Source organism: Pteropus medius, unplaced genomic scaffold (assembly GCF_902729225.1).
Source record: "Pteropus medius unplaced genomic scaffold, Ma_sr-lr_union100, whole genome shotgun sequence".
Lineage (NCBI taxonomy): Eukaryota > Metazoa > Chordata > Mammalia > Chiroptera > Pteropodidae > Pteropus > Pteropus medius.
The window spans coordinates 18887535-18901806 of NW_024342471.1; the positions used below are offsets into that span (position 1 = coordinate 18887535).

At 44.9% G+C, this 14272-nt stretch overlaps 3 long non-coding RNA genes across 3 annotated transcripts in view; 1 reads left to right on the top strand and 2 right to left on the bottom strand.

The window, feature by feature from the left end:
• The window catches only part of LOC120603788 (uncharacterized), a 28009-nt gene that overhangs the window by 8387 nt on the left and 5350 nt on the right, over positions 1 to 14272 (bottom strand). The gene's annotated exons all lie outside the window — the stretch shown is intronic.
• LOC120603787 (uncharacterized) lies at positions 4704 to 7723 on the top strand. The gene is made up of 3 exons (XR_005653124.1): positions 4704 to 4857; positions 6546 to 6741; positions 7595 to 7723. It is a non-coding gene; the product is annotated as an uncharacterized LOC120603787 (long non-coding RNA).
• LOC120603786 (uncharacterized) lies at positions 9745 to 12620 on the bottom strand. Its single transcript, XR_005653123.1, has 3 exons — positions 12451 to 12620; positions 11818 to 11955; positions 9745 to 11582 (listed from the first exon to the last, which is right to left on the bottom strand). It is a non-coding gene; the product is annotated as an uncharacterized LOC120603786 (long non-coding RNA).

Consider the following 14272-nt stretch of genomic DNA (forward strand, 5'->3'; position numbering starts at 1 on the left):
TATCTCCATAGTGCAGATGCAGAATCTTTCTGAGGCACAGAAAGATTCAGTAATTTGCCCCACATCACACAGCCAGGAAGTGGCAGAGCCGGGATTTGAACTCAAGCAGTTGCCTCCAGAGTTGCGTGCCCATTTTCAGTTTTCCTAGCTCCTGTCAAACGACCCTGCAGAGATGCTGTGCCCGTGTACACATAGACATGGGTATTCAATGACAAGGCTGAACTGCCACCCCTGGGATCTCTTTTCAGGCTCGAGACCCTGGGTGCCTCGGTCTAGGATATTTCTCTGGAAATTTGGGGCTGGGCCAAGCTGCCGTTTGGGTCTGGGGGGCAGCAGTAAACTCCTGCTGACATGTCTTCTATCTTGCCCCTTCCCCTTAGGGGTCCTGTGTCTTGTTCCCTGGCTGGCAAGAGCTCAGAGTGGTGTGGAGATGACAGCCAGGGAGGGAGCCTAGAACGGCAGGAGGACTGATGCAACCCAGTGGAAAGTGATACAGGCGGACTCGCTGATGAAAACAAACAGAAACGGAGTCAGGCAGAGCTTCCTGGAATCCAGGTCTAGGACTTGCCGAAAATGGGCCTCCTCTCTTAGGAACAATGGAATGTCACTGGAGTAACCAAACACTGCTGGCGAAAGAGGCCTCCTGCCCACAGCCTCACAGAGTGGCCTGTGTGAGGTAGGCTGGACTCCAGAGGAGAAAGGAGCCTGGCCAAGTGCCCTGCAAGGCCATCTGAGGAGACACTGCAGACTCTCACGCGGGACTGGCCTCTGCTGTGATAGGGAGGACGGGCCACAGGCTGGGGGATTCGCAGGCCCAGAGACAGCCAGCGAGGAGGGCTCTCGCTCAGAGGTCAGGCCCTGAACTCAGAGGATGAGATACCGGGTTCCGGCACAAGCCTTTCCTGTGAGACCCTGAGCATGGCATAACCTCTCGGTCTTCTCACTAGCAGAAAGAAAATAAAAATGGGATAGTAGAGAAAAGTGGAATTAGTACAAAGAGGATAGAAACGTTATGAGAATCAAATAAGATAGGGGTCCACAAACCTTTTAGGTGAAGAGCCACCTAGTAAATATCCTAGGCTTTGCGGGCGGTATGGTCTCTGTCACATTTGACTTAACTTTGCTGTCATAGGCCAAAGCGGCCATAGGCAATAAGAAAACAAACGGATGTGGCTGTGTGCCCATAAAACTTTATTTTTGTACACTGAAATTTGAATTTCATATAATTTTCAAGTGTCACAAAATATTATTCTTCGATTTAAAAAAAACCATTTACAAAATAAAAAACAGTTTTAGCTCAAGGGCCATACACAAAAAGGTGGTGTCCACATAAAGGACCTGGCTCTGGTACACGAGCAGGCCTTTAATTTATATTTGACTATAAATATGTCACTGGAGAAATAAAATATGAGTCTCCCATCGAAAAACAACAACAACAAAAAACAAATCTGGTACCTATATGAGCTCTGAAACATTAGCAATTATCATATTGAAGGGGACTCTCAGAATTTGTAAAAGGTAGAAATGGGTGACTCTATAAGACGTGAGCAGGTAAAAAAATAATAGCTAAAATTTATTAAGTCTTTGCTACATGCCAGGCTGCATCCTAAGCACTTTATTTGTATGTATATGTTAATTGATCACAATAATCCTATTCTTCAGCCCATTTTATAGATGAAGAAAGGTCAGACAGAGGTTAAGTAAACAGCAGAGCTAGGACCCTCACTCAGAGTGTGGGGTTCCGGAGCCCACATTTACCATCACTCATGTGATATTTCTAAGAACTATATGTTTTAACTCATTCAGTCTTCCCAGAAACCCGCTCTGGTGGGGACTATTATTATATCCATTTTACAGAAGAGGAAAGTGAAGCTCATAGCAGTCGAGTAAGTTGACTAAGATCATATCGTTAGTAAATGTCAGAGTCAGGATTAAAACTCAACACGATTAAAAATATTAGGGGAAAAAAAAAACTCAACACAGTCTGAGTCGAGAGCCTATGACCCTCACCCTTACCCTGTAAGATACATATAGCTTTTCCTAGCACAATTTATCATATCACACTTTATCTAATCCCCATGCAGGAGCATTTAGATGATCTCCAGTTTTTCACTCTCCATGTTGCAAAGCACATCTCCGGTTTCTTAAGATAAACACCTAGACCTGGAATTCACAGGTCAAAGAGCATAAACTTGAGGACTTTTGATGCATATCATTTAGGCAGGTGGTGGTACATGGGTGTGCTCTTGTTGCTAAGCGCACAAGTGGCGTTTCAAGGCTAGGCTTTGAAGTTATATAGATCAGACTTCAAATCCCAGCTCAGCTATTTACTAGGTGGATCATTTGGGGCAAAAGTCACTTCACCAGTTTGGGCCTCAGTTTCCTCATCTGTACCCCACTGCCTTCATGGATCCTCTCTCACTTCTAACTGATTCTAATACCTTCCTCACAGGACAGCTGTGATGCGTAAAATTGCAATCACTTGATGAGTGGGAGGTCTCACTTCTCTTTTTTCCAGGCAAGTTCTCAATAGAGAAAGTCAGGAAAAGGAAGTAAAGCCAAAAACCTGGAACCTACACATCACTGGGAACTGAGCACGGTCCTCAGAACAGAGGCTCAACGCTCAATCCTCGTCCAAGATCTTTAGATCACAAGTGACAGAACCCATTCAGACTAGCTTAGGCGAACAGGAGGATGCCCCTGGCAAGGAGTATTAGTGAGGAGAGTAAGTGACAGAAGCCCAAGGAAAATCAGTGTAAGTAAAAAAAGAAGTCAATTGGCTCACTGAGTTGAAAAGACTAGTTTCAAGTGTCAGCTTCAAGCATAGCTGCATCCAAGGGCTAAAATGATGCCCAAGGTACATTCCCCCCATCCTGATGGTTAGCCTCTCCTGGGGATGAGATGGCTCCAGTGGCTCCAGCCTTCAAAGCAACTACAGGGCCAAGAAATTCTTCTCACTGCTGTCAACAAAATGTCCCAGAATGGAGTCCCTTTGGTTCTAACTGGGTCATATGTCCATTTCTAAACCAATCACTTATCACCCTCAGAGGATAAAATGCTGTGATTGGGCCAGCACAGAACCAGGTAGAGATGGAATCAGGAGATTCCCCCTGGGAAATCAAGCTGCTGTTTCTGGAAGAAGGGGAAATCAACACCTGAAAAACGAAGACAACAGGTGTCTACTACAGCACCCAGCTGTCTTTATGTGAGAACCACTGTTATACCGAACATGAGGGCAGGAAGTAAAGTGCTTCAGACAGTTCTGGAACTAGCACCTGGAATTGTGGAATCCGTATTCTGTGTCCCTTTTTCATTCTGCTCACAGATTCCTTCGTCTCTACTTCCCTTCTCTCCTCTCCCCTCTTCTGCTCTCCTCTCCCTCACCCATTTCCTCAAACCCATGACCAAACATGACCGCCTCATAGCACCTGAATGCACTACCCATTCCTTTAAGCAACAGCCCACAAACATTATTAGGTCAGAATCCCAAATTCTCAGCAGAGGGGATCTGATTGGCTCATTTAATCAAGTTCTCATCTTTATCCAGTCAACTTTGGCTGGAGGGCAGGGTCATGTAGTTTTAAGTATGACTTCCTGGAGCACCCATACCTGTTTAAAAGAGAGGAGTCACTCCAGACCAGGCAGACACCACATAAGTGTCCCCAACGCTCTACAGACATATGAAGTTATCTACAAAGAGACTGAAGCCAAGTCGCAGAAGCTGTGCTGGAAGCCAAGAATTTGTTCCCTGAGGACAGGGCCAATCCTTGCCCCTTGGGAAGGTCTGAGGCTGCTTGGACGGGCAAGGGAACCCAGCTGTCCAGCTGGCCCTTAGCCGGGACCAGGAAGAGCATCCATTCACAGCAGGATCAAGGGAGCCTGTTCTCTCCTGAAAGCCAAAAGAGCACCTACAGGAAAAAACTAATCATGATAATAATGTAAAATAATGCTAATAGTAACTCTTACTCAGTGCTACTACCAGGCATCACTTAGATATTTTAAATGCATAATATTTTTAAACCTTCACAATGATACAATGATGAGATAGGTACTTATTATCCTCATTTATAGAACATTTGTCGAATGAACTAGCATTAACTGATCATTTACCTCATTTATCCATTTAGTCATTCGCTCACACTCTGAACAAGTATTTAATGAACACCAGTTGTACACCAAACACGTGGGTGCTAGGTGTTGAGATCACAGTGAACAAAAACGGTCCTGCCCTCATGCAGATTACAGTTACGTGTTGAAGAATCTGAAGGCTATATAGCCATTAGTTATTCAAAAAGGGAAGGGGAAAGTATTCCAGGCAGCGGGAACAGCATGTGCCAAGGCCCTATAAGGGGAGGGAGTGTGTGAAGCAGGTAGACTAATAGTGAGGCAAGTAGATTAATGATGAGCCAGGTAGAGAACCCAGTAATTTACATCTGTTGACTCACTGAGCCCTTATGACAACCTTGTGAGAGAGCTACTTTTTTTTAACATCATTTTGCAGATGAGGAAACCAAGACACAGAGAAGGTAAGTAACTTGCCCAGGGACACACAGCTCCACCATCGGTGGTAGGACTGAGGTTAGAACCCAGGCTTCTCTGACTGGAATCTCAGGCAGCTCTAACTCCTAAGAAAGGAAGGAAAATTCATCCAGTGGGGGCAGATGGTCGGGGGGGGGGGGGCCCCAGGACTATTTTTGTTTGCGGCTGCAGCCGCAGGCTTTGTGGTTTCCATAATAGAGGGAAGAAGAATGCACGCAGCCTCTCCCAGCCACAGACAGGAATCCCTTCAGGCAGTTATCGATGTTCAGCCACAGGAGAAGCCACAGGGAGGCGAGGAGCCGGCCCAGGGAGAGGCAGGTAAAAAGACCAGCGCTTACCCTGGAAGAACTCATTTCCCTTTCCAGCTCCATTAGGAGCAAGTCTGTCAGAATAGAAGGAGCTTCGAGTCCGAGGCGGGGCAACCTTATTTCAAATGGCAGCTCTGTCACCCACTTGCTATGTGACCTTAGGCAAGTTACATTCAAGCCTGATTTCCTTGTTCAAGCAGAATAAAAGTATCCAGAAAAAGTCTCTCAGATTCTTTCCCACCCCCCATAACACTGCTCTCAGTGTCCCACCCCTGGAATCCATGCACCATAGATTAGAGAGATGATAGCTCGATCGATCGATCGATCGATAGATAGTTGATAGATATAAAATAAATACATATATCGTATGCATATATTGTATCCGTTGGGATACTTTTTGTCTCAAAAACAAAACAAAACCCAACCTGCAAATGTATGATTTACTTATCAAGAAGTCTGGAGGTAATAAATACCTGTCTCATGTGTCTAACTTATTTACTGATGTCAGATAGATATCTCAAACTTAACATAGTTGAAATTAAACTTTTGAATCCTAACCACCCAGAACTTATCTCTCCCTTATTGAACACTCGGTTGCCTGAGCCCAAAAGCTCAGTAGGATTACAATCAATTTCTCTTTTAAATTCACTTTTTACATTTATTTCATCACCCACTCCTGTCCTGCTTTCTTTAAATCTAGAAGTAACACTATTGTAAAGAGAATAATGCAAGAGTTTGGACCCCTCAGTTGCCCAGCCCTTTTGTGGTGTCCACAGAGTCATGTGATATGGTATTTTAACTCAGCCACCAAGATCATCAACTCCCCCAAACTCCCTTCCATGGCATCAGATGGCATTGGGTAGCCATGGGCATTTTGCGGGGGGAATAGCTAAGGAGAGGCTGCCTTGGGGAATCCATCCAGTTTAGTTCCAGTGAATATAATCTTGGCACTCACTTCGATGCACAGTGAAGGTGCTGCCTGCTGGCCTGGCGTGGCAGTGGTTTCCAGGATGCTCCTTCCGCCCCGCACCAATGACTCATCCAAGTATTGAGACACCAAAGTGCAGGGCCAGATGTCAGGCCAACACGCAGGCCAGAGCAGAAAGAGGGAAGGAATCTGGATCCTTGATAATATCATCACTCCCTTAAATGAACCAACTTTGAAACCGTTCTACATACAGACATCTTTTAAGTAAATCATATATTTGTAGGCTGGGTATTGTTTTTTACTTGCAGCCAAAAACATCTCAATACATACAACAGCAGATGCTTATATACTATGTTTAAATTCACTTAGAAGGAGATATGTGAAACTGGTTACGATGAATGCCTCTGGGGAGGGAGAAGGGAGTCAGTGGAAAAGGGATGAGGGGGAGACTTGAGTTTTTTGGATATTTTTATTTTGCTTGAATTTTGTTTACCTTGGATCGGCTTTCACCATTTCAAAAACTAGAAAGCAAAACTTCAAAAGTCAGTGGAACAATTGAGTTTTACATTTCTTTTAAGTGCATGAAACAAATCAGTTTAATCTGACAAGCCTAGCCCTTGCTGAAATCTTCCGAGAGGTTTTTGGGACAGCAAAAAAGAAACATTGTTGACAAATTTTGTTACTAAGGGGTTGGAAGGTGATCTGGGACTCGCGTTGGGAAACTTGAGGGATAGCCAGAATTTTTCTTGCCTGCGTTCCTGCCACCTCAGCGCAGCTAGCCCAGCCTGACGTTTCATAGGATTTCCGGGAACCTGGCACCAGCTGCACGCCCTTGAAGTTCTTCAGACTGTCTACTTCAAATGTGTCAGCCGCCTGCTCTTCTTCAAAGTCAGTAGAGAAAATGCTGCTGCTGGCGAGTCAAGGGACCTCAAACGTGGTTTTACCATTCATTTTACAAGTCAGGAGGTGGGACTTTTTTTTTAAAGTTCATATGAAGTCAGTCGATGACAGGGTGGGAGTCCTGAGACCAAAGAGTCCCCTGTCTGCCTGTGTGCACTTAGTTTGGCCTCTTCATACTCCAGGTCTGCCCAGGGTTCCTCACCTCCTCCAACGGGCCCCCGCAGTACTCAGGGTTAGCACTGGGAGATCTATGAAAAAATGACTTCTACACCTGCAGTTTGTAAGTCTGGGGGTACTGCACATTATAACCCCCTCTTGGAGATTTATAGAGCATGTTAGCTGATTAAAGGCTCTGGAAAGTCCTGCGATAAAAGAAACTATTTTTTAAAAAAATTTCCTCCCAAGCAGAAGCTCTGGAATCAGTTTGTGTGGGTTCACATCCCTCTTCCACCTCCAAGCTAGCTGGCTCTGGGCAAAGCACATAACGACTCTGAGCCTCTGTTTCCTATTCAATAGAATGTTAATTTCCCTGGGCACAGCCAGGCTAGACACTAAGCAGGCCTGGAGGGGCACAGCCATTCTCTTGTGAAAAGAGTAGTCACTGATGGGCCTCCAGCTACAGCATCTTTAGGATCCATCTCAAGTTTCAAGCCAAGGCCCAGTCTTCCTGAGTAGTCCCCAGCCAATGCCCGAGTCCAATGGGGTCTGAGGCGGCTATTTCTGCCCAACATGGGGCTCCTCTCACCAACAGTTTTTGCTCTGGAGCTCCCCATTAAGTTGATCAAGACTGTGTCAGATCTGCACTCCAGCCTGAGGCTCCCTTGCTCTATTTGGCTTTCTCCCATATTTTTAGCAAGCATAACACTTCTACCCCCTTACACCTCTATGCTCTTAATTCCATTTTATCTTCTGCTTCCAGAGGACCTGAATGAACACACTGCCCTTTGCTACCCCACAGCCAGTCTCACTCCATCTCCACATCTTCCTGACCGAAAGAACCTTGACGTTCAGCTAAGGGGTAGAAATCCCTTGATCTTTGGAGGATGGGTTGCTCTCCAGCCCCAGCAGTTAAATCATGATCCATTTCAGTAGGAGCAGTAATTCCATTCCCCTTCAGCAATAATTGGCCCAGGATGGGCACATGATCCAGCTCTTAGCCAATGCAAGGGGGAAATCAGCGGGTTCACTTTATTAATAAGACAGGGCTTCATGAAGTGAAAGCCTCTTGCCCTTTCCCCCTTCCTTCCTGCTTTGATCAATGTCCTGTGATCATATGATGTGGGGCACTGCAGCAGCTGTAACAAGTGATGAATCTGAGGCCAAAAGCGAACTGCTAGAGATGACAGAGTGGAAAAGTGAGAAGACCCTGGGTCCTCGAGAACGCCATCAAGCCAACTACAACGACTCTGGAGCTGCCAGCTTTCAGGCTTTTTGTTGCTCCAGTTGCGGTATTTGGACTTTTCCTGGAAGGGAGACATTTAGGATATCCTCCCCTCTCTAAATTGCCAACAACCTAAATATGACACTTAACCTCTCCCTTGCTTCATATTCTTCCATGGCTCTCCATTGCTCTTAGGGCAGAGTTCAAATTCCTAGTTATAAAGACCTGCAATCTGGCCCCTGATGGCCTCATGGGATCACCCCTGACCCTCCTTACTTACTTAGACCCCAGGCAGGCTGAAGACTTCTAGTTCTCCAGTATCCTCTCTCACCTCTAGACTTTGCATATGCTAATTCCTCCCCTCTCTCCCATTTCATCTGGCTTCCTCGCCATTCTTCAGGTCTCAGCTCAAATGTTGTCTCCTCCAAGAAACTTTTCTTGATTTCTGGACAGGATTCGGTCAACCCTTAGGCGTTGCACCTTACGCTCGCCTCTATTAAAATACTTATCAAACTAGATTATGATTATCCGGTTTTCACAACTGCCGAACTCCTCCTTGCTCACCCCTATTCCACTGCCAGCTCTTGCTTTTAACCGCTGGCCAAGTGCTGACCAAATTCTGCCTTGGGCTTCGGACCAGATGCTTTGTGGACTCACAGGAGCAACCGCTTCCTATAGCCCTCTCCACGAACCTCGTTGGCAGTTCCGCCTCTGCAGCTGGACTTGTTTGGTTTCTCAATTTGACTGGTGATTCTTCTTTGATTCTCCAAGTCCTCTTCCGAACCTTCCCCACTTCTTCCATAATTGTGGGGGGTCTACCGCCTATAATAAATCCTTTACCCTATAGGATAGTCACTCATAGTGATGCTGCTCCCCTGACTGATACACAGTCCAAGGGCAGACACCTTGTCTGACTTTGGTGGTAGAGACAGATCCAAGACCCCATCCAGAGAATTCCACCCCCATGTCCACAGTGATTGGTTCAAGCATGCGTACGTGGCCCAGTCCTAGCCAATAAGAACCTGCCCCAGATTTTTGCTGGAACAATTGCAAAGGAGAAGCAATCTTTCTCTAGTGTTGTTGAGCTGCTTGTTTGGAAGGCCAGAGCTGCTGCCTATCATCTTGCCACAAAGTGGAATGGGCTTGTCTGAGAGAAAAGCCAGCAGAGAAGAAAGTAAGATGAAGAAAGGGAGGGGGACAGATTCCATGTGATATCATTTGAGCATCTGCTTCCGGCTTGGCCTGAAGCTAAACCTGTCTCTGAACTTTTTCTTTTGGTAGCTCAAGTCAGTATGAGTTGGGTTTTTGTATCTTCCAATTGAAAGTATCCTGGCTACTATGGGTGAACAGTAAATATCTATTGAATGAATAAGTAGATCCCAAATTGTCAATGGCTATTTACTTCTATTATTATTTCCTTTTATTTGTTTTGTTTTGTTTTGTTTTGTTTAGAAGGAAAAAAAAGGAAAGAATTTAGAGGGTTGGTGTCATATGAAAATCTTAATCACTTAATTCAAAGCTTTTTTGTTACAGATAGGAATACTGAGGCTCAAAGAGGAAGAATAACTTGCTCAGGATTATATGGCCAGGTTCTATTAGAATCGAGATTAGAGGCCAGGTTGAGAACGCCTATTTTGAATCTGATCATAAAGAAAAAGCGGACACATCCAAACTGAGAAACATTGTTTAAAAAAAAGAAAAAACAAGGGGTGGGGAGAGTATTATTCAAAAATGTCAATGTCATAAAAGACAAGGAAAGGCTGTGAAATAGTCCAGATTAAAGGAGACTAAAGAGATGTGACAATTAAATGCACTATCTGACCCCAAACTGGATCCTGTACTGGAGAAGAAAAAAACTTCAGGTCATTATTGGGTCAATTAACAAAATTGGAATACAAACAGTAGAAACGATAGATTAAAGAATTTTTCAATGCTTAAAGTACTGAGGTTGATAACTGCACTGGGGTTATATAAAGTAATATCCTCATTCTCAGCAAATACACACTGAAGTATTTAATGGTAAGGGGCCATGATATATGTAATTTATGCTCAAATGGTTCAAAAAAATTATGTAAACACACATACAGAGAGAGAGAGAGAATGATAACATAAAGTCAAGAATTAACAATAGGTGCATCTGGTAAAGGGTATATATTACATCTCCTCTTGTCCTATTTTCTGACGTTTCAATATAAACAAATAAAAAAACCTAAAAACAAAAATAAAAATGTTAGAGGCCAGACTCCTAGAGCAGCCTACTCTTACCTTCTGAGTTGTAAATGCTTGCATAGGGCTTCAGGCAACTTTCAAACTTACAAGGAAGTTTATAAAACAGTCTACACTGGCAGGGTCCTGATGAATTATTAATGTTTATCATGTGCCAGAGCTTCATAATAGAACATTCAAAGAGCAAAATGGAAGAGGCCTGACCAGCTTTAGAACCAGAATAACCTCTGAGAAGGAGAAGCTTTTTTTGCTCTGCCCTCCCTGCCTTAAACTTTTACAGTCTGGAGTGGATCCATTAGGGTACTTTGGGCTGCGGGTAACTGAGAACTCAGTTAGAGGGCCTTAAATGACTAGGATGCTTATTATTTCAAGTAACAATAAACCAATAGGTAGGTTTTTCCAGGATTGACTGTTTCAGCATTTCAGGATTAGGGCCAAATGTCGGCTTCTCAAGAATTCCCTTGGCCTTTCTCTCATGATCTCAAAATCACTGCTGCAGCTCCATATGTCACATCCTAGCAGAACAACCTCCAAAGGATGGAAGAAGGTGTGTGTGAAAGAAAAGGGGTTGGAGGAGAAAACGTCTTTCTCTTTGAATGAGGGGAATCCTTCCCGGAAGCCCTCAGCAGACTGCCCCTGCGCCTGGTTGGCCAGGACTGGGTCCCAGGCTTACCCCAAGACGAAGACAAAGGGAGACAGGGTTGCTATGGCTGGCTTACACCAATCAGCATTCATTCCCTGGGGTTGGCATGTTGCTCTTTACCCCTCTCCCACACCCAAAAGAATTGGGTTCTGTTGGCAAGAAGGAAGGGGAATGAAGCCATCGACGTGAGTCTGCTTCACGACTTTGGTGGTCTCCTGAATGGGTGCCCTGTCTCTGCTTTTGTGATCTGGACCAAAGAACAACTTGGACCCACAAGAGTGCCAAGAATCGCAGAGCCCCAGAGATTTATAGCCTAGACCAGGGACTCTGTGCTGGACACCAACTGTCCTTGCCTGTCCATCGTTCATTCCCCCGTATTTGGTCACAGTACCCAGTATTTACTCAGGGAACTTTCCCTCCCCCACGTCCAATTCCTTTAGTTCAGGTGAAACTGTCTCTACCCTAACAGGCATGGGACCAGACCTGGACAATCAGAGGATTGACGTCCTTGAGTGACAGGGATGGGTTCAGAGATGGGCCATGACCTAAGTTAGTTCAGTCAGAACAGTGTTGAAACTCCAACAGACTTGTACCGCAGTCCCCCCTGATCTGAAGTTTTGCTTTCCTTGGTTTCAATTTCCCGTGGTCCACTGTGGCCTGAAAATATTAAATGGAAAATTCTAGAAATAAACAATTCATAAGTTTTAAATTGTGTACTGTTCGGAGTATCATGATAAAATTTTGTGCCGTCCGTAAAGTGCTTCCTCTAAATGAAACACTGTGTATGTATAGAGAAAAACGTACTACGTATAGGGTTTGGTACTATCTGAGGTTTCAGGCATGCACTGGGGGTCTTGAAATACATCCTCCATGGATAAGGGGTCTACAATACCTGGCAGGATGTAGGCGTGGAGCTGTTGGTTGCCGTCTTGTCAAGTAGAGATTGAGAATGCAGCCAACTCAGTGAAGAGAAAGCCAAGAGATAGCAAGAGACTGGCAATCTCATTTGAGTTCATGGATCCTGCTGGGCCTAAAGCCAGAATCCTTCAGTTATTTTAAGTCAGTTTTTCTTCCCTCCAGTTACTTAAGCCAATAAATTGTGAACACACACAAAAAAAAAAAAGAAAGAAAGAAAGAAAAGAAAACACATACTAAACCTGACAAGCTCAAGGAAAGCCAGCACGACGGTCCCTACAAACTCAGAGACTGAAAGTAACCACATAGGATGGTCTAACATAAAAATTTCTAACATAAAGTAGGTCATGGTGGGTAGTCACATCCTGGGCCTGTAGCTCTCTAGACAAAGGTCAACCTTTACCTTAAGTAAGCCTGTTTGTAGTCTTTTTGCATCTAAGATAACATACTTTTGGAATGTCAGAGTCACTTCCTTTTCCAGACTCCTCAGGGCACAACCCACTGCACAGGAGCATGAGACCAGAAACCATGGAACCCCTCATGGTTGTCTTGTCTCCCTGCATACCATCTCTGTGTTACAAATGTTAATTATTAATTCTCCTGTACTCACCAACGTAAAAGAAGTTTGTGTCCCTTCGTTTGACTTTTAATCCAGTCCCAGAGATTTCTCTGCTTTGTTTTCTCCCACCCCCTTAATCTACCACCAAGGAATCTTCCTTACGTCTCCTCTTTTGATTCTAATGTGTAAAATAACCTGCAAAACTGTCATTCTCCGGAGCATTTTCTTAATCCGTTGAGATTTTGCTTCTTGGCAATTGTTGTCAGTTTGGCTCAAACAAACTCATTAAAATTCTCCATAGGTTTGGATGTTTCTTAAGTCTGCACCTCTGCCCCCCATTTGCCCCCAAATGGGATTTCTGTCATTTGCAAATAAAAGAGTCCTGTTTCTCAACCTTTGGAGAAACTGTTTGAAAGGCGAATTCCCAGGTCTGGTTCCCAAGGACTGTGACCGAGTCACCCGGGCTCCTCCAGGAACTGGTTCCGCCATGTGCCTCCGTGTAGGTAGTCTTGTAGTCCCCAATCTGAGCATCTAAGACTTTAGGATCGGAGTGCCTGTTAATTCCGCCTGAAGGTAAGAGAAATCCAGACCTTTCCACCACAAAATCCTGGCTACCTGCTTGGCAAAGACTGGGGGAAATACCTTTCATTCTTCCTTAATGACTCTGGAGTTGAGGAAATGAAAGCAGTCTATTTCTCAATCGGGTTATTCCTCCACGTTAAACTTTGGTGACTCCTTGATCTACAGTGTTGCTAAAGCCTGGAACGCTCAAGCAAGACCTTGTTTCCCAGCCAAACCCAGAGATTGTAAACCCTGCTGTCTTCTGGAGTCAGGTGGGGAGGCAATAGGGCATTGTCCTGCCTGTGGGGAACAGGTGAGCTCAGGATGTCCCAGCCTAATAAATGACATTTAAAATTGTTTATACACTGCCTGGAACCAGAGATGTACATAAAGCCATCAGGGTCTGATTTCTCTTTTTCATAGCACTGCTGTCCTCTCAGGTGGCTTCATTCTCAGTGAATGTGAGCCCCCAGGCCAATATCCTAACAGCTTAGGAACCACAGCAGAAAAAGATGCTGTTCCTCAATTGTTCCAGCAGAAATCCAGGAAGAAGCTCTCATTGGCCTGGCTTGGGGTCCCATGAACCAATCACTGTAGCTAAAGAAGTATCGTGGTGTGATTGGTCAGACCTGAGCCATGTGTTCATCCCTGGAGTTGGGAGGAAGGGGTCAGTCCCACTTTAACCACACAGAACAAGACTCAATAATGGGGAGAATAGTTTCAGCCCTTAGCTTGGGCTCCCCCAGAAGCAGACCCCTGAGATAAGAACTTGAGGTGCAAGTAGATTATTTGGGAGGTGATCCCAGGCAGCATCATTAGTGGACTAAGGGAATAAGACAGGGGAGGGAAGGCCGTGAATAGAGGATATGTAATTGAGCAAGTTATAGCTGCGGGCAATTGGAACTTAACCCCATCGGGGAGCTCTGGGAGCCAGTGTAGAACACACACCTCAGAGTTATCCCATCTTAGAGTTGGGGACACTGAGGGATTTATCTGTCAACTCCTGTCAGTTGTTGTCTGAGAACATCTCTTAGAATTATTAATTGCCTAGAACTTATAGCATGCAAGAGCAAACTGGTCAGTCCCTGGTAACCTAAGAAAGTCCTCAGACAAAGAGATAAATGTTAGGCCAGCATGTATTGAGGGTTGGGACAACAGCCTGGACACTGATAGCACCTGCTACATTCTCCAAAGGAAAACTGGTTGCTGTAATCAGAAGAAGGCATTGATGTTAGGCAGGCCAAACAAACAGATGTTCATCTAAGGAGCCAAATGGTTGGCCCACTCGATCTCCGAGTCCATCGACCAAGCA